At 40.1% G+C, this 25,666-nt stretch overlaps 1 protein-coding gene and 1 long non-coding RNA gene across 2 annotated transcripts in view; one reads left to right on the top strand and one right to left on the bottom strand.

Annotated features, from left to right (window-relative positions):
• Nucleotides 1–25,666, top strand: part of alg2 (ALG2 alpha-1,3/1,6-mannosyltransferase) — an 88,472-nt gene that overhangs the window by 21,469 nt on the left and 41,337 nt on the right. The window lies entirely within an intron of this gene.
• LOC307005702 lies at nt 1,658–9,513 on the bottom strand. The gene is made up of 4 exons (XR_013799320.1): nt 7,604–9,513; nt 7,295–7,366; nt 2,131–2,172; nt 1,658–2,029 (listed from the first exon to the last, which is right to left on the bottom strand). It is a non-coding gene; the product is annotated as an uncharacterized lncRNA (long non-coding RNA).

Here is a 25,666-nt window from a genome sequence, read left to right as displayed (position 1 = left end):
ACACAAACACCTGACTAACCCTTGATTATGAGGACAAACTGGGTTTAAATGGACATCACAATTAACTCCACACATAGCAGGAGTACCTGTATTAGAGTTAACCATACTAAACCAAATCAACTATTCTACGTTAAAGAGTGAATTCACAAATGATTGTGCATCTTTTTGCTGCCACTAAACCTGTAAAAGTAATACGCACACCTAAGGAAATAGTGCTACAATGTGCTGTTGCTATATCAACCAACATATACACGTGGTGCAAAATGAACCTGGTTGGAGAAAAGGATTAAAGATCAGCAAGTTTTACACTTCATAGAAGACTAGTTAAAGGACAATTAGATGAAGAAATGCAACTAGACAGCCAATAAAAACTAACAAAATTAAATTGAAAGGGCAATTTTTATTTTGCAAATGGTAAAAAAAAGGCTCAACAACTGAGGTCTAATAAGGCCATTATTAGAGATGCACCGATTGATCGGCTTGGGACCGGAATTGGCCGATTTTCACGTGATCGGCCATGACCGGCGATCGGCCAGTCAGTCTGACATATACCGGTCAAACGCACTCTGGCGCCGCATGATTAACATCGCGCAACATCAGCATCACACGTGCACACGGAACGCACATGTAGAAAACCTCATGAATTACGTCAGTTTCACACCGCAAGCGTGCATGTTAATCAATGAGTGCATCACACCGGGAGCAGGACAAGCAGGAGCGTCGCGTGAGCAGCAGTGAAGCGCAGAGTCTATTTCTGCTGCGCTGCTCACACTCAATTAAAGTGAAAGCACACTTTTTTTGATGTGCAAAATAAGTATGATTTCACACAAAAAGTGCCAAAAATGCACTGAATTTGCATGTCTAGTGTGTTTTAACAAGAACTGGAATAGGCTATGTCAGAAAAGAAAATGAAATGACTCAAATATTTATAGAAAATTCACCCATTTAAACTTGTTTTTATTATTCAGTTTGGGTAGAAGTATATGGTGTTTTATATTTTAAAAAAAACATATAGAAAATAAATGTGTGTGCTGTTCAGTGGTTAGAAAAAATGAAATCGGAATCGGCTAAAATCGGTATCGGCGGGTCAACCTCGGAAAAAATCGGAATAGGATTACAATACAAAATTGTAATCGGTACATCTCTAACCATTATGGGACTAAAGTGCATGAGGGAGTGTGCCTCAAAATGACCACAGCAACACACTGGAAATAAAACCAAATTAAATTGCCTTCCAGTAAATGCATGTATTTGTAAATTTCTTTCAAAACAGTGTTTTAATAAAAGTAAATAAAAGGATGTCTTGAACACTCTTCTGGCCCAAAAACACTTTAGAGAACAAAACCCACAGACATTAAAGGTTGTATCAGCGATTTCAGGCCCAAACATAAATGATCACATTCATCTAATCTTTCCTAACAATCCGCTAGCTGCCCGCCCCATAAGCATGCCGTCCAAAAACCGCGTCTCTGTAGGCAGCCTAGGCTCTGAGATCTGCACACAAAAACAATGGGTTTCACCAACCACCAAAACCAAAATAAACAGTGTTCCAACCAATCACCGACAGTTCCAACCAATCACCGCAAAATCTCAAACCACAACACCCCCACCTTTTGTGTGCAGATCTCAGAGCCTAGGCTGCCTACAGAGACGCGGTTTTTGGACGGCATACTTATGGGGCGGGCAGCTAGCGGATCGTTAGGAAAAATTAGATGAATGTGATCATTTATATTTGGGCCTATTTTTGGGCCTGAAATCGCTGATACAACCTTTAATGGAAGGCAACACTGATCTCTCGAAGAACTCTAAGATGATTTCTTTTTCAACATCAAACCTCGGTTCCTCACGAAATCCCTTATATTTTGGGCCGTTCTTTCTCTCAGAACAGGGTCCTCTGCAGTCTTGCACTGCTCACACTCTGCCTTTGTTGCAAGGTGTCCCTTTGAAATATGGACTCTGAAATGTTTCATGACAGCATTCACTTCATTTGGGCTCCATGGCCTTTTCACTATTCTCCTCAATTTGGTCTCTGTAAAACAAACAAACAAACAAACAAACATACATATGTATACCTATACACCTATATGTATATACATGGAATAACTTTAATATACCCAAATGTTTAAATACCTCTGGTGTTCTCAGTTTCATCCTGATTCATTTGGCTTTTTCCTGAGGGGTAAAAAGCAACAATTAAAATGTATTCCAGCCCTACAATCTAAACAGTTTCGGACCATGTGAAATATCAGCAGATAAGCACACAGGGAAAACTAGTCTCTGGTCCTGTGTAACACGAAAAGGACCACTTTACACTGAAATGTTTTTTGGTGAACGGAGTAGTATTGGATGAGTTGATCAGAAAGATCAACACCTCCCATATTCTTGTTGTATTCAGTGACAGGGGTTGGGCATGGAATGGATTTGGTGTTCCAGCCTCCATCCTGAGTTCTTACCCTCCTCTGAACTGTGTTGCCAGAGAAGGCCGGGCGAATTGTGGAGCAGACAGAGACTTCCCGAGTGTCCATCCACTAAACGAAAACCAGAGGGCCGTCACGGATCCACCTGATGGTGCCCCTAGGATCCTTTTTGTTCATGGCATTTGTGGTTGTGCGGGGGCATCCTCGTCTCTGTTGTCCCTGTAGGTGCCACATGCTCCAAAGTTCATGCTGTAGAGATCCATGAATAGCTTTGGACTTGTGTAGAAGTTGTCTACATACACATTGTAGCCACTCCCTAGGAATGATTTGCTCATGAGGGACATAACCGAGTCGTATGCCAGTCCTACACCAGAAGCAAACACAGACTTCCCCGTGTATACAGCAAAGTCTAAAGTGTACCCAATGCTGCTGTCTGCCAGCACAAAAAGTTTGAAGCCCCACTTAGTTGGCTTCGCCTTCATATATTGCGTCATGCCAGTGTGAGCCTTTGTTGGCACCATCCTCTCGTCCACTGAAAGGTTCTGCCGTGGGCGATAAAATGCTCTGCATGCATGTTTGATGTCATCTAAAAGGGGCTTCAGACGAAACAGCCGGTCATAAGCTGGTGTCCCTCTCTTCCGGTCGTTGTGGACATCTTCATCAGGGTCGCTCATGTGGATGTTCCAGGAAATGACCTGATACCTGTCACGTGCCATCACTGAGTGGGGAAACTGTTGGCTGAAAATGGTGTTTGTCCTCCAGTAGTCCCGGATATTTGTCAGTCTCACCAGTGCAAAAAAGAAAGTCAGTCCTAAATATTGGAAAAATTCTTCAACAGTTAATTTTTTCCAGGAATATTTTTTGCCACTGGCAATGTTTTTTTTGCAGCGTCTGTGTATGTGTTATTACACAAAGTGGTTGCTGCACTGTCACTGACAAAAAGTTTGAAAAGGTCCAATGGTGTGTATATGGATGATGTCCTGGCTTTATTGTTGGGACGAACCTTTTGGGCACTGGAGGGATGTCTGGCTGACTCTTACTGTTCCATGATGGAGTTGGGGCTGCTGGCTGAGGTGATCTAGATCTCGACCTTGTGGATTCAGGACTCTGTCGACCCCTCAAGCTGCCGGATCTGGATCTGGATCTTGACCTTGACCGCGCTCTCCCTCTAGACCGTGACTGCAGCCGTTCATGGCCTATTCTAGAGTGCGGATCGGGCCGAATTTTTCTGTCCGAGCCCGGCCCGCGTCCGACAGAGCAGTAAACCGAACCCGACCCCGACAGGCATACAGATATTTATGTTCGAGCCCGACCCGAGACCGAAAGTTAAAATCCCGTTTTTTTTATTCTCATACTAATGACACATGTACGTTTGTTTGTGTGGAAAGCCCGCTTTTATTAAGCAACTGAAAGGAAGAGATTCAGAAATGTCAATAGATGAGCGTTTCAGCGCGCGGAGCAACAAGCGCACGTAACACAGGCGTACATGCACGTGTTTCGTTGTCACGGGCCACGGCTACATAAACAAATTTCCGCACACAGGAAGACAGATGTTATGGTAATATTTTACATATTTTTTAATCACAAAAACGAACGTTTGCATCGAGTGAAAGCATCAGGCACATCGGCTACCTACATAATAACCTGTTTTAAATTTAAAATGTTCAATGCCTTCGCGCTGATGTGACCGAGCCCGACCCGAACCCGAACATCATTTCTAAATATCTGTCCGAACCCGGCCCAGCCCGTCGGGTACCGGCGGGTCCCGTCGGGCTTGGGTCGGGTATCCATCCTCTAGCCTATTCCTGGCAGCTGCTGGGATGCTGCAGCAGAAGTGTGAGGCTGGGATGCTGCAGCAGAAGTGGAAGGCTGGGATGCTGCAGCAGAAGTGGGAGGCTGGGATGCTGCAGCAGAAGTGGGAGGCTGGGATGCTGCAGCAGAAGTGTGAGGCTGGGATGCTGCAGCAGAAGTGGGAGGCTGGGATGCTGCAGCAGAAGTGGGAGGCTGGGATGCTGCAGCAGAAGTGGGAGGCTGGGATGCTGCAGCAGAAGTGGGAGGCTGGGATGCTGCAGCAGAAGTGGGAGGCTGGGATGCTGCAGCAGAAGTGGGAGGCTGGGATGCTGCAGCAGAAGTGGGAGGCTGGGATGCTGCAGCAGAAGTGGGAGGCTGGGATGCTGCAGCAGAAGTGGGAGGCTGGGATGCTGCAGCAGAAGTGGGAGGCTGGGATGCTGCAGCAGAAGTGGGAGGCTGGGATGCTGCAGCAGAAGTGGGAGGCTGGGATGCTGCAGCAGAAGTGGGAGGCTGGGATGCTGCAGCAGAAGTGGGAGGCTGGGATGCTGCAGCAGAAGTGGAAGGCTGGGATGCTGCAGCAGAAGTGGAAGGCTGGGATGCTGCAGCAGAAGTGGGAGGCTGGGATGCTGCAGCAGAAGTGGGAGGCTGGGATGCTGCAGCAGAAGTGTGAGGCTGGGATGCTGCAGCAGAAGTGGAAGGCTGGGATGCTGCAGCAGAAGTGGGAGGCTGGGATGCTGCAGCAGAAGTGGGAGGCTGGGATGCTGCAGCAGAAGTGGAAGGCTGGGATGCTGCAGCAGAAGTGGAAGGCTGGGATGCTGCAGCAGAAGTGGGAGGACCCTCCTCAGCGGAAGAATGGGAGCTTTCCTGTCTGGCTCGGGTGGGTGGGCTGGTGTCTTCATTATCATGACTGTAAAACAAATAAAGCAAAATATTAGATCATACATATCAGATCAATTAGTGTTTTTGTATTTGATTTCTCACATAAGATAACAATGGCTGAGATTGCTACTGTACCCCCCAACCCACCACAGCTATAATATGAGCACTCTCTCCCCAGCCAAAAGGTGTGACCAACCCCCCACTACAACATCCTTGAGACATTCTCTCCACAGCTAAAAGGTGTGACCAACCCCCCACTATCCTTTGTTTGTCTGAGTTTACCTAGAGATACAAACAATGGCTGAGAGACAAAGTGTAATCCACAACTCTTACTACTCTGTAACAAACATAGAAAACGAAATACTACTTTTACAGAACTTATTATTACATATTTAGAAAATTTATATTTTATAATATTCGTTTTTTTTATATACTTTTACAGTAAATAAATAAATGGAACTTACTCTTCAGCAGGGTCTAGACCATTCTGATAATCTAGTTCCTCATCAGTCAAAAAGCTCTCTTCTCCAGAAAATCCATCATCCTCCATGGCATCAAAAAAGGCCAGCGCTTGATTTAGATCCATGTTTCTCAATCTCTGACGATCCATTATTCTCCGTGTATTCTTCAAAACTCGCGTCTCTCTGTGCGTCTCTCTCTCCCCTCGAAACCACTGTGCCGTGCGTCTCTCTCTCTCTCTCTCTCTCTCCACAATATCAGCCTTGGTTCATGCGTAATGACGCACACCAACGTGGACGACGGATCAGCCTGTCATTGGTCAACAACCTCACGCAAAGAATCACGTGATATCCAAAATGGCAGCTAGCATCGAGCTAGCGGCAAAAATGACAGAAAATGTATAAATTATGGACATCAAGTGGATAAAACTTGGATATAAGCGTTTGGATTTATTGCTGAAACACTCTAAAAGGACGCATAAGTTCCAGGCTGGATAGAAAAACTTCTGTAAAGGCTAGAAAGACACCAAAGACACCCCCGTGACGGCTAGGTCGTTAGCTTTCTGCTGCAAAAAACGGTAAGAAAATCAAATAAATAATATAAATATTTATCGGAGGAGTCGTGTGGCGTCGTGGACGATGCCGTCGGGCTCAAAGGGTTAATGCAAATGGGTGGAGTGTCTGTTCCGGATGGCTCCTGGACGCCTTCCCGGGAAGGTGTTCCGGGCGCGTCCCACCGGGAGGAGACCCCGGGGGAGGCCTAGGACACGCTGGAGAGACTGTCTCCCGGCTGGCCTGGGAACGCCTCGGTGTCCCCCCGGAAGAGCTGGAGGAAGTGGCTAGGGAGAGGGAAGTCTGGGCATCTCTGCTTAGACTGCTGCCCCCGCGACCCGGCCCCGGATAAGCAAAAGAAGATGGATGGATGGATTTGTTTTAGACAAATATGCTTGCACTCTGTCACCAACTAGATATATTTAAATTAATGAAGGCCACTTTTCACTGGTAACAAAAGACATTTAGCATTATCAGGACCCACAAATATTCCCCCACTGCATTATATATATATAGTAGTTTAATGTAGTATTGACACTAAAACTCTGTAAACTTGATTGTTTCCCCTCAAACAGTAACTTTTATTTTTGGGTGTCCTATACACAATACATATTGTCACTATCCACAATATATATTGTTGCATTTTTGTATTGCGATACATTGCTTAATTGACAGCCAATCGGAATCAATTCTGCTATAACATGCTTCAATATATAAGCGGCAGTCAAAGATGCGATCACAATAAACAGAACGTTACCGTCTGCTGGTTGGACCCTAACACAGTTATGGTTAGTGTGAATGGGCCTTAACAGTTTACATCTCTGTGACTGAAAGTCACAAAGCATATCCAGATTGAAAAGTGTGCATATTGGGTCTACAGCTTATCCACAATAAAGAAGCAGCCGACACATACCCAAAGCAACATCTTTTCCTCAAACCCTATCCCTGACATGACGGTCCTCGTAGTGGAGAACTGTCCTTACATTTCAGGTCAGTGTCATGCCCATCCCCCAACGCACGAGTTATGAAAATGAATGAACCGAGCAAGGTACATTTTACTCGAATTTGAGACGTCACAACAGGGTCTTTAAGACGACAGTCCACGTCAACCAGTCTAGTATGGTGCCCAACCATCCTACACTTAACATTGCCTGTGTCAAAGAGAAGAAAACAATGAAGGAACATGCGCTCACTTACTTTCTGTTTCACTGATGAGGAAGGATTCACACTGCATTCAGTCACAGCCACTGATGTCTCGTCACACAATTCCTGTAATTATGAGAAAGACAGGTACAACACTGAGGCAAGGATGTTTGCCAATTGGTCACCGCAACTAATTCTAGTATCAACCAAAGTCTAAATATCTAGTGTCCCTTTCATTGCTCCGTCGTGCACAAAGCAGACATGCAGAATTTAAAAAAAATAATCTGCATCATATAAAAAACTAACATTCATGAAATACAGAACATGGTTGACTTTCAGTGATAAATTATTTAAGAGACTCACCCTTAAACGCCAAGGCCAAGAGGAATCCCCATAGTTGTATGTGACCTCCTCATCTGGAAAGATATGTCTTATACTAAACAGACACAGGTGTGGCCTTCCGTCAACAATGACTGTCTTGACTTTGCAATTTGGATCATTCACCAGTCGTCCAAGTGAATGTCCACCGTACTCTTTTGTTGCATCTATGCGGTGATAAAAATAGTGCAGTAAGAAACTTAAAACATAGACACACACTGAAACATACGGTTCTAACTGAACATTTGGGTTAGGCTAACCTTGGCCTATTTAACCTATATTCAAATACACATTGTGAAAGTTAACTTGACTTCCTAAGAATTTAATAGGTCAGATGATCCACTTAAGGTAAAAAAATAATACCCCAGTTGAAAAATAACCATGTTATTGATTATCACTAACTAATAAGTTCCTCATGTTATGAGAACCATAGCAAATCTGCTATTGTAATAGTGCTGCACGATTAATCTTATCGCAATCGTAATCGCGATGTCAAGCCTGTGCAATTATATGACGCAAAATGCTGCGATTTTATGTAAAATAAACAATGGGCTGGTACGCAATTAACGCAGCATCTGTTATTTTTTGTCATCCTTTGGCTAGTGTTACATGATAATGCTCTCATGCGATTGGTTAAAACCATTAATGCGAGACAAGTCAAAAGAGAGCGCGCTGATTCGCTGAATGTCCGACTGTGACTCATAGAAAGACATGCGCCAGAAATACAGTTCTCTTTCGCGCTTGAACGAACAATAACACACAATTATGCCAAAATGTCGTTTGTCGAGTATCTTCATAACATAAGAGCAGTCTTATGATGGACGTGTAGAGTTGTGAGAGAATGAGGCGCATGTGAGATCCGCGTCTCTTGTCAGCAGCGGCTGCTCTTAAAGGGCCAGCAGCCAAAGCTTTCTGTCAGTAAAGTTAATCAAAGAACAAAGGGGACAGAGAAAATTACTCACTGCTCTTGACTAAAGAACTTATGTAGCTTTAATAAGGATTAGTCTATTTATTATGTTTGATAACTTTATTAAATTTCTGTATACCTGAAAGACAGGAAGGGCACAGGTAAATATGACATTTATTATGGGTTTATGTGAGGATTATTTGAAGTTCACTTAAATTAAAAGCTGTTATATTTAATGAAGTCTAATAAATGTTTTTTTATTTTTTATTATAGCTTTCAATTGTAATGATGGAATCACTGTAATGTTGGATGGCTATAATTAATGTTTTTAATGGGGGTGGATTAATTTATATCCAGACATCAATGGCTTCGATGTTATCAATCATTTAGTTGTTGTTGCTAGTTTGAGTTGAGAAATACACATTTCAGAATTATCACTAATCTGTGTGTGCATTTTGCTTTAGATCCAAGCAAGTAGACTCATGAAACCATTTGTTTATTATATCGCAATTGCATATTCCAATTGCAATATTGACCTCAATCGCAATATGACATTTTCCCCAAATCGTGCAGCCCTATATTGTAATAATAATAGTAATAATAATAATCATCATAATCATAACTGTTTTTATTAGAATGACATGCAACTAGTTTGCTCTGAATATGAACCAAAAATAAATAAATAAACCAAAAAAGAAACAGCCAGCTTACCAATAACTGGTTCCATTCCATGTGAAGTCAAACAAGTAGTTGCCTTGAACATCTTTAACATGTTTACTTTGAGAGAGAATCCCACGGTATTCAACAACAAAGGTGGATGGTTCAATGTGCTCAAGTGCAAACACACCTCTCCCTAAAAGAGCAAAATAATATATAATAATACAAATAAAACATGAATCCAAGTGCACCTATATGTTACACAGCTAACCAACCTATCCTTTTAAAGAGTTAAATCCTGTAAAACTGTGTAATGTATAAATGTAATATGAGGTGCAAGAAAAAAAAAAAAAAAAAAAAAAAAATCAAGCATTGGTTTTCACTGTGATATAGTCTACTAGTTGAATTTGGTTGTAACCAAATTAGGTACAACAAATAAAATAAAAATAAATACTTAACTATGTATACAGAGAATAATGTTTACATTATTCTCTGTATACATAGTTAAGTATTTATTTTAAAATAATAATAATAAAAAAATTGTTTAAAGTTTTTTTTTTTCCATCTCTTAACCTTTATGAAAAAATTAGCGGCTTACCCAAGGGTAAAATGTGTGAATGTGAAAGATCATGTCCAGACTGCCAGCAATAGGCCTACTTTTCATTCTTACAAGTGCATGCCTACTTTATGATTTGATTTGCCTGCAGTCTGAACATAGTCAAATTGCCTTGTGGTGCACAATTTACCTTTGAATGTGTTGATTTGTCGTCCCTCAATGAAGGCTTTGTCTTTGCCCGACAATATGTGTTCTTTTGCATCCTGCTCAGGTTTTATTCTCTTCTTTCTTAACATGTTGACTGAAAACATTCCAGACAACATAATTAGTATGTGTGTATATATATAAATATATATATATATATATATATATTAGATAGATAGATAGATGCTTTATATACAGTACATTATTATCAGACTGTAGTCTATATCAATAAATACAACATTTTACACATAAATAGTTGATAAGTGAGGTTTTGAGGCTTGCTACTTATGATAAGAAACAGTCTCCGATTTCAAATTCAGTCCATTTTAATACCATTTTATCACTCTTTAATGTGGCGCCTCAGATCAAACGAAGCTAAACTCGTTACTTAGAAAAATTAACTATAGAGAGAAAGTTTTAGAAAATGTTACATGTATTACACCTGATTTACATTAAAATAATACATGTAAAATCAAATTGGAAATAGAATCGAAAGAATGTGAATTAAAATTGAATCATAAAATGTCTGCTAATATCCAGCCCTAAAATGAATAAACTAAATATTTTTTTCAAGTCATTCTAATGACAGTAACATTACATTAATGAAAGTATACTTTTACATTAATGAAAGTATACTTTTACATTAGTTTCGTTTCTGTTTATTTAATAGATTTCTGTATCTTACTGTATTAAACTGTAAATTCATCCACTCAACTTTACCAGTCATCATGATGACATGACAACATAGATTTGATTTATTTCAAAATGTAAATTAATTCTCTCATAGCATCCATGGAGATGTATCTTTCATCAACTAATACTAATACTTGTATGTGTCTATGAACAACAAGAGAATTTCGTTTAAGTACCAAACAAAACAAAAAACGTGAATAGCATGTGCAAGTTGTTTGGAGACGCAATTTTAACTGCTTATGGACTTATATTAGCCCGATTAATGGCCACGTTTAAAGTAATGTAACTAACGTTATTCAAAACTGTCTGACTCATGACACTTAACTCCACAAAGGTAGAATATATAAATAAACGCACTTACCTTCCTCGTGATTTAAAGTGAAAATCTCCCACTATAGCTCGTCAACTTCGCTCGAATTCTGCTAATTAATCTTTCATGATGATGATTAACCTTCAGATTAATCCATAGACAGTGGATTAATCACACCGTCACACCACACGTCTGCGATAGAAGATCAGAGGCGCAGGCGCGCTGACTTTGACGGATGTGAAATGCAGCCAATCACTGACGAGGATTCCAGCAGCCAATCACTGACGAGGATTCCAGCGTTCCACCAATGAATCGCGCTTGAGCGTGGTCTGGGTGTATTAGCGTCGAATTTCACATAGACAATCACTGACGAGGATTCCAGCGTTCCACCAATGAATCGCGCTTGGGCGTGGTCTGGGTGTGTGAAATGTGTATGATACTGCAGTAGCGTCGACTTTCACATAGAGGGAGATTATACACTCTGAGCATACACTGGCACACACTGAAAAACGGATACAACGGATTTATAAGGACATTTTCAGAAAAAGCGGGAGGTGGTTAGGCGCAGCCTGATAAGCCTTTCTACACTGCTCGACTTATGAGGACATTAGTGCTGTCCTCGTAGTTACGGTATGTCCTCATAGAGTCGGTATGTATCCATGGTTTTTGTCCTCATAATCCGGTCGCACCAACGCACACACACACACACACACACACACACACACACACACGTACACACACACACACACACGTACACATACACATACACACACACACGTACACATACACACATACACACACACACATACACACACACACACACACACACACACACACACACACACACACACACACACACACACACACACACACGTATGAATAAAAGTGCAGCAGATGCTGTGGAAATAGTCCAGATTGTATATTTGTTGTCATGGAGGCTAGTTTATGTCTTTCATGTATATGGAACATGAAAACTAGCAGCACACACTCACATTCTCCACCAATCGACTCTTAAACAGCCATGTTCCATTGTGCATTGAAATGGTCCAATGTTTGTTAAATGTTTCAGGATGCGGCGATACAAAGCCGGGGAGTAAAGCTGCGATTTGTGCTTGTACAGAACAGTCTTGCAGTCTACAGAGCGCATTCTTTTCTGACCTTTTCCCAAATGCCAGAAAGAACAGATAAGAAACACTCCGAAAATGTTATAGCGGAAGTGACGCAGGTGCAAATGAAATTCATTCTGGGGCTGAAAGGACAGAAGGCTACTACACCTGTTCTCAGAAGCTTTTGAAAGGGGTTGGTGACAGAGACAAAAAAATAATAATAATAATAATTACCGCATTGTAGCTAAAAGTCACAATGAAACTGAAACAGTGATGGATCTTTTCTTCCATATTGTGATCCATCCGAGTGTGACAGATTATCAAAAAGAGAAAATTTGGCTCTATCCACCAGTTGTTGATTGGATTTTGAGATGTAGTCTTTGCACTCAAATTAATGCGAGCTTGCAGTCGATTGTGGAGGGCGGGTTTAAGCAGACTAAATGATTGGAGTAGTGTGTTGTTTTTAATCAAAAGTTATGACATTTTGATTAAACACTATGAGGTCAAAAAATATATGGATGATTCTTTCACAATAAGATCTGTTTACAAAATGGAGAGTTTTCATTTAACGCCAAAGTTCTGTACACAAACAGTTCATCAATCATGAGAGAAAATTGAATGTTTTTCTAACTTTCTCAGAACAATTAAACAATGGCTGTTTCTCAATTCAAAGAACGGACTTGCGTTCTCGCTGAGACCAGTCTGCCAGGCTACCTTAAAAAAGAAGAAACTCAGAAGGATACGAGGACACAAAACGCATCTTTGTGAGAATTGAGATGTGCTGCGATCTTATTGCTCAACTGACCATTCAGCACATGTTAGACAGTGGGACTGCACCATAAATAAAATGGTAACATCACAGGTGTCATGACCTATTAAAATATTTACTCACGTTGTTATCTTTTTATTTTAGATGAGTTTTTGTGTAAATAAGTATGTATATTTAATGTTACGCTTTGTCAATGTTAAGATTCTTTTATATATGCCAATTAAAAAGTACTACAGGCTTTCTTAAAGTATTTACAACTTTATTAAAATTATGCCAAACAAAACAACAAATGTTTACTTTCATGAGCTGTCACATAATTGAGAGCTTTCAGTGGGAATCTCTTGAGAACAAGAGAAGTTTAAAGCTTACAGACTTCCGTTGGTAGTCCGCCCACAATGACTTCTGCGATTATTAATGGTTCGATTCTCTCAAGTCTCCACTCAATGCGTTTCTTCATGTCAAGAACACTTCCGGGTACTCGCATGCCTTTTCTGTACTTGCATTCTTGAGTATTGGAACTGGACTTTGACAGTTGATGATGACATAGTACGAGAACACACGGGCACAAGATTGTTTAAGAACGCATATTGAGAAACAGCCAATGTAACTTATTTGAAATGTCAGAAAACATTCTTAGAACATAAAATAGCTGCATTTAATCAACACCCAATGTATTGAACCAAGTACCCATGTAAATTTTCTACCCAAGTAATCACAGTACACTACAGAAGAAAAAATGTATCGCTACTTTTGTTACATTGCGACTTTAATTAAGGATAGAAGGGAAATAAAACATCAATGCGGTAACACTTTAGATTAGGGTCCAATTCTCGCTATTCAATAGTTGCTTATTAGCATGCATATTACTAGAATATTGGCTGTTTATTGGTACTTATAAATGTGATATTCTTTCTGCATGACCATATTCTACATCCCTTAGTCCTACCCAATACCTAAATTTAACAGCTACTTTACTAACTAGTAATAAGCAGTAATTAGGAGCTTATTGAAACAAAATTCGTAGTTAATAGTTCATTGTAGTTAATTAGAGAATTGGACCCTATTCTAAAGTGTGACAATCAATGCTTCCAAGACATCAGGACATCCATGTTTCTGAGAGTCTTTGTATGTAAATGTTTTGAATACAAAAAGTATCTATGTAAAATGCCCTGATATTGGGTCAGTCCAATAGTGTTTATCATTCAATGCTTCTTCTCACTGTGGAAATCCAGATCTTCCTGGTTCCACCACAGAAATGTCAATGACAGTTATGGATTTTATTCACAGTTCCCTTGATGATAGCAGTCTAAACTAGCAGACTGCACAAATACACACATACATACTCACAATGGTGGCACGCTGATCCTGGCCACTGCACAATTTACAAAGTCATGCTGTGACAGCAGCAAGTTTGACACAAGCGCAAATGAAAAATGAGAGATTTTGAGAAAAAAAAGTAGAGACAGAAACACAGATGTCAAATGAAAAGTTTATTGCCTCTAGTGTTCTGGGCTAAAGGGAGTGTAAGTGTCAGCATACCTCCTATGGGTATATATTGAAGAGAGAGAGAGAGAGAGAGAGAGAGAGAGAGAGAGAGAGAGAGAGAGAGAGAGAGCAGGAGATGAGGACAGGCAAATGAAAAGTAAGCAAGAGTGAGACGGTACTGAGACTCACTCTGGGATGATTTTATTTCTAGAGTGCTGCGTTCTGATTTCCTTCCCAAAGACAGTTGGGCGTTTGCTGACGATTCAGTCCTAAAACAACAGCGTGACCATACCAATGCTGGGTGGCCTGCGTATACTTACGCAAAACTTCTCAGAATGCTGTACGTACATGCGTACGTGCGTGTGTTTCCGGTCGTAGCTGCACAGGGAGACAAAGAGACTCATTCAGGCCCACTGTGACTGATCTATTACTTGAGATATAGTGAGAGTTCACATAGCAGGCTTTGGTAACTTCAGCCACGCTGTGGGAAGGAAAAAAAAAGTTCCGTAACCCGATTTATATAAAATAAATCAGGTCAGGGGAGGTTACACGTTGAGGTTACACAAATACCACTTTTGGCATCTTTTTGCAGAATGTTCGACAGTATTTACAAATGATGAAAAATACTAATACTAATTCACTAATAATGAATTGCGCCTACTAACAATATAATATGGGGTACATAACTTTTTTTGGTCTGGTTCTCCAGGTAGCACCTGGAAATGCTGCTTGGTGCTTACACTTTACGCGGCACACTTATCCTACAAACTGTCGTCATCACTTTACTCCTAAATGCTCTCCTCGCAATCTTCTTTTCTCTCGAACATGGTAGATTATGTTTTTTTATTTTTATTAACATTAATGACATAGACAACAGCAGTAATATTAGGCTGTTGTCACTTTAAGATCGAATATACTGACACACAACCAGTTTCTTTCTCAATTGTTCACTTATGACATTACTGAGAGAATACTCGCCAAGATGGGTATTTTGACATAATTTTGTGTGTATGTGTCTCTTCAAGCGCAAGTAACCGCGGAAGATGAATCAATTCGGTGTTCAAGTGCTGTATGAAACACATCTCTCTCTCTCTCTCTCTCTCTCTCTCTCTCTCTCTCTCTCTCTCTCTCTCTCTCTCTCTCCCTCTCTCTCTCTCTCTCTCTCTCCGTGCGCACGCTTTTTCGCCTCTTTTACCGCATTTTAAAATCGTTTGAAATTAATGTATAAATTGGCAAGACAAAACGAGTCCAAATTATAAAATTTCACTCTATGATGGTTAAACTTAGCAGTTAATCCACGAATCACATGCTTGCCGAACTGTGGGGCCTGGTTCGTACTGATCATGGATCACCTGCGATCTGTTGCACGCCTAATAATTAATGAATACACTCATCATCATGAATTGCTATCTTACCAGAGATGGAGAAAAATCCTACTCCAGTAAGTAAACGTGTCCCTGTCCCCAAAAACGGTGTCTGCTGCGCATCGTTTATTTTTACCACGCATGCGCACCGGCACAGCAGTTATGTGCTCCCCTGAATATAAAGTGTGTGTGTGTGTGTGTGTGTGTGTGTGTGTGTGTGTGTGTGTGTGTGTGTGTGTGTGTGTGTGTGTGTGTGTGCGTGTGTGTGTGCGTGTGTGTGTGTGTGTGTGTGTGTGTGTGTGTGTGTGTGTGTGTGTGTGTGTGTGTGTGTGTGTGTGTGTGTGTGTGTGTGTGTGTGTGTGTGTGTGTGTGTGTGTGTGTGCACATGTGACAGGTGAGCTGCTGATGGAATTCTCTATCAGCAGGAGGAATAAAGAGGAGGTAATCCTGTCAACACGGAGTTACGACATGGGGGACACATTGCGGGTTCTGACGTGGAATCTGGATTAGGATTACAGAGAGCTGACTTCACACACCATCTCACTGATAAGGGAATTCCATCCAGGATTATGACACGCATACACTACACCACGTTGCAAAAAATATATATTTGGGTCTCATCCACAAACTGTGCATATGTAACATATAATTTGTGTGTACAATCTGCATACGCCATTTTCAAGAACAAATTTGTGTGTGAAACGTTCATATGCAGATTTCATACTTGAGTAATATTGCAATTACATATCAACTAACTCACATTAGAGTATTAGTAAACTGTTTGATTAATATCTGCTAACATTTTATTTTTATGATCCTCAACAGACATTCTACTGACTATAAGTAACTTTGCTACTAGATGTCAATTTATTCCACTTACCCGAACACGACCCCTAATGCTCTAATGAGAGTTAATTGACATGTATGTAGGTGCAGCATTACTTATAGTCAATTGAAAGTTTTAAAGGGACCATCAAAATAAAGTAAAAACTTTTTTTAGAGAACATATCTTGAACTCAGTTTATCTTTCTTACACCGTTGTTTTTTCTTCTTGTTTTAAGTCTAAATCTAATATTTAGTGTGATTCATGCTTAAGACAAGAAAAAAAACACCAGGGTTTAATATGTAATGTGGTAACAGCTTGGTCTGTTTATAACCTTATTTCCCTCACAAAACCGCATATTCCACCTATGTGTATCATTTACGTTTAACCTAACAGCCACAGTCATGAATACAAAGTGTGTCAATGTATGTGTCTAAGTGTGTTCTAGATTTGCACAAGCACACTCACAAACACACTGATGGTGATCTCGTTAGGTCAGGCTATCCCAAGCCTATTAGCCATCCTTAGAAGTGCATTCGTCCCTCCTCGTAGCTATTGTGGCACAGCCCAATACACTAAGTTAGGGAGAAGCCATGAGGCAACAGGAGCGGGGGAAGCCGCAGCCGGAAACATTTAACTAGTTTAGCCAGGACTGCCCTAAGAGCCTTGATCCTCTCACACGTCACACCAAGACATGCTAACTCGTAAAGGCCGTCTTAAGAGTCTTTCCCCGTGTGCATGTTTAAATCTAAACGTGGACACCCTGTTGGAAGGGATTTGAGATCAGAAAGACAGCATGGAAAAAGGAGAGCATACTGAGAGAGGGCAAATGCTGAGGAAGGAGTTGGATAGATGCCCGTAAACCTTTTTAGAGCTTCCGGTTCTGTTACTAAGCTAATATAGTTGTTAGCATATAAGCTAATATGAATAACTCAGAGCTCTTGAATGGACAGTGGTGTCCAAAAGAAAATCTGCCATTCAAAATCTAATTTATACCTGTTAATAAATTAGAATTTTTTTAAATATGTCTATTTCTAGGTCAATAACCAAATAGGCAAACATTTTTACATTGAGAAATTCTGGAATTCATGTCAAAAATTTTAAATTTTTTAATACAAAATACAAATTTAGTAATTGATATACAATACTGTAAAAACCAACCCAAACCTTTGACCAATAGTGTATATAAAATGATAAAAATGCAAAATAGAAGCGTTTTCACTTGTGGTCTTCAGACATTTAATGTCTCGTTAATGTCCCTTTTATGTTTTTACTCAATTACTGTAAGGGGCAATCTGATCCCACCACATATTTCACTATAAAAATATTTCAAGTTTTTTTTGTGGCCGTTTTATAGACAGTCTTCTGAATTTTCTGAATTTTTATAGACAAAATTATGGATTTTGACTCAGGTCGCCTACATAACCACCATAGCAGAAAATTTTGAAGCATGTGTACTTTGGGCGATATGGCCAAAAAAATTTTTGCACGATAATTTCTTTTATATCGGTCGATATCGATAATTATCACGATAAATGTCAAATCTTTTTTTTTTTTTTTCACGTTTAAAGGCTGATTTTTGCTCCCATGAAAGTTGTAGAAACCAGAGCGTTAATTGTGGTGTTAAACTACATGACAAACACTTGTCAAACAGGTGAAAATTCACAAATCTGAGGTAGAACATTCAAACATTTGTCATTTTTCCTTAACAAAATAAATATCTTTGTTAGAAATTCAATTTCTTAGTTTCTGTATGTTCTAATGAGGGATATTGTTTCAAGTCTTGAGGTTTGTGTTGCCTGACTTTGATGGCATGTATCTTCAGCACAGTTTGCAGTGCAGGCAGCAATATTAATATTACATGTTTTGTCTCGAAACACATATTTGACAGTGAGTTGACAGTAGTATTAGCTTGAGTTAGGATGCAGATTTACTATGTTAAATTTAGGTTCATTAACAAAAACGGTAACATCTGTTAACTTTTTTAACAACCTCATTTTTATTTGGTAAAATGTAATATTCTGACTGTTTGAGTTTTATTAAAATGAACCATTGGTCATCCAGTATCATGCATTTAGATCATGATAACCACAGATAAAACCAGGCATAGCCTACAGCACCTCACTATCATGGCAAAATGTAACTTTATGGTTTCTATGGTATTTGTATGAAAAACAGTAGCCTAAATACATTAACTACTGTAAATATATTCCATTAGTCCTTTAATACAGTCCTTTGTCTACATTAATAATATAATTCAATTCAATATGTATATCCCACATTTCATGGTGCAGTTAATATTACTAGGCTAACATTACAGTCAATTATGGGAATGTGTAGACTGAAAAGCTACTGACTGTATCGCTGTGCACAGTGTTTCTCCTGTTCGTCAGAGTTTAAATCACGTTAACTAGTTTAAATCACGGAGACATTTGTGTTCTTCGCTGAATTCAAGCGCTTCTCACTGGATCTCGTGACCGAGGCCAATCAGAGTAAACGCATCTGCTCTAGTGAGCTCGCGCTGCGCTGTCGTTTGGACTTTGAGCCGAGCGGATAAACGGTCCGTGTGGCGCGCGGTTCAAATGAGTTTCGTTTGCTTTTGGTGCAAAAACGTTATCGAACATTTATCGAACTCTTGATATCGCTTTGTCGGGGAAAAAATTATCGCGATAATTATCGTTAGCGTTTTATCGCCCAGCCCTAAACCTGTGTAATGGAAATGATGCAGGCAGGTCTCAACCCTGTACCCTCATGAACACAACGGCAATGACACTTTTTGTCATCTTGTGTGCATGAGTCATGTTGTGTCTACATTGTGGGAACTAAATGTTCCCACAAGAATAATGAAACCTGAAATCACATTGTGAGGAAAATCCAACAGTCTTTACAAGAAAAACAACTTAATAAACATAATGGTCTCTTAATGAAAATATAAAAATACAAAAAGGTTAGTTTTAGGGGTGCATGTTAACCTAATTATTCCCAGAATCTAACTAACTAAATCTAATAAAACCTCACTTTGGGAACATACTTAAATTATCTGTATATAATATGTCATGACAACTCTGAGTGTTTGGCACGGTAATGGGTATGGCAACGTGTTTGGTCTTGGTGGAATAGATCTGCTACACTGCTGCTGCTGTTGATTATTGCTGCTGCAGAGCAAGTACGGGACTTCCTACTGCCAATTCATACATGACATGCTGCTGTGAGCAAGTACGGGACTTCCTACTGCCAATTCATACATGACACGCTGCTGTGAGCAAGTACGGGACTTCCTACTGCCAATTCATACATGACACGCTGCTGTGAGCAAGTAAGACATGCTGCTACTTTACAATATAATGTACATGAATTAACCGCAGCAGATCTATACAGGTGGAGCTGGGGAAGGTGGAGGGTTTCTGAAAGTGCGCTGCACTCTTAAGGCAAATGCTAACCAGTATTTATAGTTTGAGTATGCAAGCTCATTGGCTACTGATACAGCAGAAACCAATCAGCTCTGCCCTATAGATAACAATGTGATTGCAAGCAGGTTGAGTTAAGGACCTATTAGCCTGCGCCATCTAGAGTTTAATGACAGAACTTTGTATATATATTATATATACACTATTGTGCAAAAGTCTTTGGCACGTTAGCATTTTTACCCCCAAAAAAGAGTTTTAAGCCAGTTATTTATGTATTTTGCTGTAGTGTCAGTAGGAAATATCAATTTGCATGTCCAAACATAAATTTTGCTATTAAATGTAATAATCCATTGAGATTTGTGTATGCACAGGGAGTCTGGTAACAGTCGGTCTGCTCCATACAAAGATCTGATCTCACCATCATCGAGTTTGTCTGTGATTACAAGGAACAGAAGAGACTGAGACGGACTAAAAAAAGAAGAACTGTGGCAACGTCTCAAAGATGCTTGAATAAACCTACCTGCAAAACTACAGTACTGTGAAAAGTTGTATGCACTTGCGTAAAAATGCTGTAAAATGAGGATGCTTTCAAAAACAACTTAAAGCTGCAGTCCGCAACTTTTTTGGGTTAAAAAATATCCAAAATAAATTGAGCAAGTACATAACCAGCCAGTGTTCATAACTCTCTGCTTGCCTTAGCTCGATTCAAAATACTAAGCTTGTAAGTTGTAATAATGTTTTTAATTCCAGTGGTACTGGTGGATTTGGGCGGGAAATTCGAGCATGTCTTTGCGTCATTACGTCACATCTGTACACATGAAGAAGGTGTCTCGGCTGCTATATTGCGTGCGTGTGAGGATGTTGGAGGTGGAGATGTATAGCCTTTTTTCACAGCACTTGATAGAATTAAACGTATTAATTTGATGGTGGATCCAGAAAGGTTCAAAGGACAATTAAAGCTGCAAGCAGCGATTGCGGGCCCAAGCCGGTGGCACCGCCACCCTGGTGCCTTTAGTTCCACTAAAGGCACCGGGTGGCGGTGCCACCGGCTTGGGCCCTCCATCGCTGCTTGCAGCTTTAATTATATATATATATATATATATATATATATATATATATATATATATATATATATATATATATATATATATATTATGTAAATTCTTTTTTCCCCCTATTTTTAACATATATATTATTATATATATAATAATAATAATATATATTATTAACATTTTTGGATGCTAAACTATTCTTTTTATAGGCTTTGTACTTTGTACACTTTGTACACTCACGTTCCAATATAGAAAAATGATCCTCTTCAAATGCGCAAAAATGTGCTTGGAAACATCACAGTGGAGCGGTGCTTACTATGAACGGCACAAACTGTACAACTGACTATTTAAACAGAGCAGTGTAATTTTTATATGTAAGGTTGACTATTTTATTATTATATTTTATTAAGGCTATAATGAACATTCTGCGATGTCAAGATTGCAATGCTGGAATGCTGTGTGTGTGTGTGTGTGTGTGTGTGTGTGTGTGTGTGTGTGTGTGTGTGTGTGTGAGGCTCGATCGAACAATGGAGACATAAAAACATACTCCGTCATTTTGTTCATACAGAACACAACATTGTGCTTTTGTTAAACTATAAACTCTTGTCAAACTGTAACCTACAACTGTCACCCAACCAAAATCACACACACACACACCCCCCCTCCCCTCCCCTCCCCTCCCCACACAGACAGACACACACACAGAGAGAATGGCAGAGAGACAGAGAGAGAGAAAATACACATTCAAACCACAATATCTGACTTCCTGTTGGTCGGAGCTAATGACTGTAAATTAGAAAGTTGTCCGGATCGAAGAGAAGAATATACGTACCGAGTTTGGTTACTGTAGGTAAAACTATAACTAAGTTATAACACACTTTATGCATCCTTTTTTAATCATAAATTTGTTTCCTCGCCACGGCCAAACCGTTCGAGATATCAAAAATCCCCTGTCAATTTATCATCCTCCATGTCTTGACTTCATGCTGACCGAGTTTCGTGGTCATCGGATGAATTCTCTAGGAGAAGTGTTTCAAATGCGAGAGCAAGCGTTCTCCAATCAACCCGTAATAGCCGACTTCCTGTTGGGCTGGCATAAAACTTGACCCAGGGAAAGTTGTTCGACCCGATTAAATCTATATGTGTACCGAGTTTCATATTAATTCATGCAAGCGTGTTTGATATACGGACAAGTGTTCGAATCCCATTCCAGGGGGCGCTGTCGAGCCCCCCTGCCACGCCCGGGTACCAGCTTCAGCCTGGCCCTGATGGGTTCTGACCTGTGTGCAAAATTTCAAGAGTTTGAGCATGTTAAGGCCCTCAAAAGTGCCAGAGATTTTGCACACAGCAGAGAAAGGGTTAAACTAAACTAGCCCCCCTCCTCACACACACACACACACACAGAGGGGCAGAGGGAAAATGCTCCAAACAGTACACATTCAAACCAAAATATCTGACTTCCTGTTGGTCGGAGCTAATGACTGTAAATTAGAAAGTTGTCCGGATCGAAGAGAAGAATATACGTACCGAGTTTGGTTACTGTAGGTAAAACTAATACCCCATTTTTGACTAAAGGTGGCGCTACTGAGCCCCTTACCACGCCCGTTTCTGAAACTTCGCACATGTCTATTACACAATAAATGTCAAATGCATGTTGAGTTTCATGCAATTTGAAGCATGTTAAGAGCCTCAAATGCATCCAAAAAGAATATAAAAGTTTAAAGCGTTGCCATGGCGACAGTATTAAAGATATCAATAATCCTTTCACAGGTCTACATCTGTCGTGTGTTTACATTATACAGATGAAGTTTGAAGCAAATCGGGTAAAAATAAGAGGGTGATTTCAAAGCATTTCGAAAGTGACACACTTCCTGCTGCCAGTTGGTGGCGCTATAACTTTGACTCACAATAGTCACATCCATGTGATCGGCTTCTTACAGCGAACACACTGCTGAAGTTTCATCAAGATCAGTTAATGTATGCAGAAGTTATAACACACTTCCTGTTTCCAATATTCGCCATAAATTCGTTTCCTCACCACGGCCAAACCGTTCGAGATATCAAAAATCCCCTCGCAACTTTTCATCCTCAATGTCTTGACTTCATGCACACCGAGTTTCGTGGTGATTGTTTGAATCGTCTAGGAGGAGTATTTTAAATTCCATTGCATGTGTTTTTTAAACTACGCCAAATAGCCGACTTCCTGTTGGGCTGGGGTAAAAAGTCAGAGCACGAAGGATATATGAACCGATGAGATCTATAAGTGTACCGAGTTTCATATTATTTCATGCAAGCGTGTTTGATTTATGGACCAAGTTTTCGGACCCCGTTCCAGGGGGCGCTGTCGAGCACCCCTGCCACGCCCGGGTACCAGCTTCAGTCTGGCTCTAATGGCCGCGGGTTCTGACCAGTGTGCAAAGTTTCAAGAGTTTTTGAGCACGTTAAGGCCCCCAAAAGTGGCAAAAACCTTGAAAAAAAAATTATTATAAAGAAGAAGAAGAAGAAGAAGAAGAAGAAGAAGAAGAACAAAAAACCCTTAGAAGAACAATAGGGCTCTGCGCCCTTTCAGGGCTTGGGCCCTAATTACCTGTGACAAGACAACTGGAGATTCACCCATTGTAAAATGCAAAAGACATTGTTTGGACTTTTGAGTGGCTACAGAAAAAAAGACACTGCAACCGCCTGGCCCATGGTAAAACAAGGATAATATCTGAAGGGCATTAAATGTAGTCACGCAATGCTGATGTTGTTAACATTAACAGTTTAAGAACAAAGTATAATTTGCACGTTTTGACGTGATATGATAAGCGATCGTTAGATTTAATCAGCACGATTTACTGCAATGCTTTTTTCCCTAGTTGGTCAGAACAAAAGTGGGTGTTACTTACTTGTATAGATGACATTTTCAGGTAAAAATTAATTCTTATGTTGGTCATACTTCCAATATACTTAGTCATACTCCGCTCCGTGTCGTGCCTAACAACGCCCCTTAGCTGTTCTAAATCCACTGTAAAACACGGCTTCGCGGGGCTTATTGCTTTAATCTATGATTCTGAATGACAGTATCCACACTGGCGCGGTGATTGATAGCCGCACATTCTCCTCAATACATTGTGTTCATCCGCGCTGTGCCTTGTCGAAGCACAACTCAAGTAAAGTTGATAATTCCGCGAATAACTGCAATTGCAGATTTCAAACAGAGATGGGGACAGAGGAAAAACGTCGGACTGCAGCAAACGACATCCGCAGACAGCGCGGGAAAAATCCGACCCGACAGAAAATAGGAAAAATAGGATACAGGCTTATAGGTGCACCCACTGTGAGCAGACAAGGTGTCAGTATGCTCATCAGGAGATGTTTGAGTCATAAATGGTAAAATAAAAAGGCTATTTTTTCGTTTATTTTGGGGGAAAAGTTCCATATAGCCCCTTTAACTTCTACTAACTAAATCAAATCAATATTTGGTGTGACCACCCTTTGCGTTTAAAACAGCTTTTGTCCTAGGTACGCTTGCACAGTTTTTCATGTAGCTTTGCAGGTAGGCTTCTTCCAAGCTTCTTTGAGACATTGCCACGGTTCTTCTGGATTTAGTCTGTCTAATTTTTTCTGTTTCTTCATGTAATCACTGACAGACTCGATGATGGTGAGATCAGATCTCTGTGGAGCATACCAGCTGTTGTCAGACTCGTTTTGCATACAAAAATCTCACTGGATTATTGCAATTAATGGCAAAATGAATTTTTTTAAATGTAAACTGATATTTCCTACCGACACTATAGCAAAGTAACATAAATAACTGGTTTAAAACCATTTTTGGGGGTGAAATAAATACTAACGTGCCTAGGACTTTTGCACAGTACTGTATATTTGAAGGACGTTTTTTTTAAATAATGCAAACAAATTCTTGAAAGGTTAGTAATTGGGTTAGTCTTTATATTTATAATTATATAATATAATTATTAAATATAATTAGCTTTTCTATAAAAAAAACTAATCTATTGAAAATTTTCATATAAAAAAATGTGTGTGTGTACGTGTATAAGAGCTCAACATAGCCATTGACTCATCCAGGTCTGTGTGTATGTGATAAGCTGCAGTGGCACTGGGTTTAAGGTTAGGGGCCCCTGTAGCTGAGCAATGTAGCCGGGAAGGGGCCCGGGGCTCAGGGCTCTTCTCCTAGTCTGACTCAGAGCTCTAATAGAGTGGCTCGGTCTCCTTACCATCTCTGCTTGTAATCTCATTAGACCAGCCCAGCAGCACATAAATTAATAAGACACACTTCTTACCTCTCCCTCCTCCACAATCTTCAGACTACTTGACTTTTTTTATTTATTATCAGAAATAGATTTCAAAATGACTGCAATCAACTGTGAGGTAACAGAACTTTTGAAATAAAATGGATTTAATTATTTTTAGCGTTTAGTGATGATGTGATGAAAAAGAGGGGAGACATGTTTATCATCTAGTGAGCAACAAGTTATGGAAAGCTTAAAGATGTAAATATTGAAGCTATTCGTATGTATTTCATACTAATAAAAATCCCCTCTAAGTTTCTCTCTCGGTCTGTCTGTCTCTCTCTCTGTTCCCGAGGAGACTGTGTGAGGTGATCGGTTCTGACAGGCTCACAGTCTGAACTGGGGGAGGAGAGTAGAGTGGGGGGTGGGGGTCCAATGGTGATTTTTCCCTTAGGGAAATGCCCCCCTCACTTGGCATAC

Source organism: Phoxinus phoxinus (genome assembly GCF_949152265.1).
Source record: "Phoxinus phoxinus genome assembly, chromosome: 10".
Classification (NCBI taxonomy): domain Eukaryota; kingdom Metazoa; phylum Chordata; class Actinopteri; order Cypriniformes; family Leuciscidae; genus Phoxinus; species Phoxinus phoxinus.
Note: the sequence above shows the minus strand (reverse complement) of the source record. Positions and strands in the feature narration are given on the sequence as shown.